General features: G+C 37.5%; 1 pseudogene; it reads right to left on the bottom strand.

The window, feature by feature from the left end:
• Nucleotides 1-302: 302 nt before the first annotated feature.
• Nucleotides 303-1,778, bottom strand: LOC109183001 (annotated as a pseudogene).
• Between the last annotated feature and the right edge of the window lie 304 nt (nucleotides 1,779-2,082).

The following is a 2,082-nucleotide window of genomic DNA, read 5'->3' as shown; positions in this document are numbered from 1 at the left end:
TATTGATTTATAAAAAAAAATAATAAATTATATTTTGTTAGAAAAATAGTTTCCCGATACAAGACCAACCGAAGAATTCTATTATTACGTCAAAATGTGAACGTCAATAAGTAAATAAGTAAATACAATGATGGCGAATAATTTAATTTTTTTTTTTAGAATGGGAAACCAAGAATTTCACCATAAGAATTATGATGGTAAAAACCCAATTTCAGCTTCAAAAAAAAAAAAAAAAAAAAAAAGGAGATTGCTGGAGTGAAATAACCAGACCCACTTTGAGTGTGCACAAATTCACTGGGCTCTTAGAGGAATGAAAGGCTAATCATACTTATTATAATTAAAGTTATGCCCTTCAAATTACAGTTGCAATTACAAGATCACCTCTATTTTTTAATTTTTATTTTTTGTAAGATCACTCTAAAACAACCTAGTATATAGTGTCTAAAACAACCTAGTATATAGTGTCTTGGATCACTGTCGACACAAGATTATTTACCATGACACAAGGTAAATATCTATATATATAATTTCGACATGTTTAATTTCTCACCAATTCAAATTATTGAATCCTTCGGGAAAATGATCAAATGAGCCCAAGAAATCATAGTCTCTAAAAGGAGAAGGTGGAGACAAAAGTCCGAAGTCGATTGAAGGCACAACTAATTCATTATTGGACCAAAAGTTGTCCATTATGAACGGCTCACTCCAAAAACTTTCGTCGCATTCCATGTGACCAAATTCACCTTGTACGGTTTGGTCGTCATGGATAATTCCATCGCTTTTGGTGGTAGTAGTAGTGGTGGTGGAAGAAGAAGAAGAAGAAGAAGAAGTCTCGCTGGATGAAGGTTGTGGAGACCACTGAGAACTTTCTAAGATTTCATGAGTCGAGATTATGGGGTTTTCAGATGAGTTTGCCCGGTCCTGTCTTTTGGTTCGGGTAGACGACGAGGATCTCTTCTTTGGTTGGGGGTTTTGAGTGGGAGAAGAGGATGATGGTTTTCTTGAGTTCTTCTTGAGTGAAGTATGCCAGTGGTTTTTTATCTCATTGTCAGTTCTTCCTGGCAAGTGTGCTGCAATGGCTGACCATCTGCAACCAAAATAAGAGATCCAAATGTAAATTGATGCCAAAAGCTAACAAATTCCCTAGCTTTTTTGTGACAAAAATGGGAATGCCAGTTCTGCACTCACATTCTATACTCTTAATTTTTACTCCAATATTTAAAATTTTGCCCTAAACATCCTTACAGCGGCCCACATCAGGGTTTGCACGCCATTAAGGAAGTAACATTTGGGAGTAAATATAGTAGAATTTTTTAGGGTATAAGAACTTACTTATTGCCTAATTGTTCATGCATCCTCACGATGGTTTCGTCTTCTTCTTTGGTATAGTTCCCTCTTTTAATATTGGGTCTCAAGTAATTCATCCATCTCAATCTGCAGCTCTTCCCACACCTCGCCAATCCTACAAAAACCCCAAACAAAAACAATTTAAATTAACCCAAACCCAAAAACAAAACAAAGAAAATCCCCAATAATTGTTAGCGTTAATTAAGGTTTTTTCCAGGTTGAATTACCAGCAAACTTAGGAAGCTGTCTCCAATTCCAGCACCCCATATCTGGTAACATAAGCCGCTAGTTTCCTGTCTTCCTCGGGTGTCCATGTCCCCTTCTTGAACCCGCTCTTGTCGCAACACGGCGTACGCACCATATCGAACTCGCTCACTCACTCACACTCCTCGTACTAAAATATGATGTCTGATCGGAAACTGTAAGCGCTAAAAACTAAAATATAATGTCTGGTCGGAACTGTAAAACTCAAAAAACTTGAATCGTATATATTAAATTCAAAGTATCGGCCTATCGGCCTGTCCTCTCTCTCTCTCTATGGCTTAAGAGTTGGGATTTGGGAGTTGGAGAGAAAACACTTTCAAAAGGAGTGGGAATTTATACGGGCAGGGCACGAGTAGAGTGAGGAAAAACGTGCAACACGAGGAGGTGGGGGTGAAATGACGAATCTGCCCTCCCATTAGAGTACTAGATTACAGAGATGAATGATTATTGTGTTTAAATAAACAAATGGTC

Source organism: Ipomoea nil, unplaced genomic scaffold (assembly GCF_001879475.1).
Source record: "Ipomoea nil cultivar Tokyo-kokei standard unplaced genomic scaffold, Asagao_1.1 scaffold1095, whole genome shotgun sequence".
In the NCBI taxonomy this organism is placed as follows: Eukaryota; Viridiplantae; Streptophyta; class Magnoliopsida; order Solanales; family Convolvulaceae; genus Ipomoea; species Ipomoea nil.
This window is presented reverse-complemented; position numbering and strand designations above follow the sequence as displayed.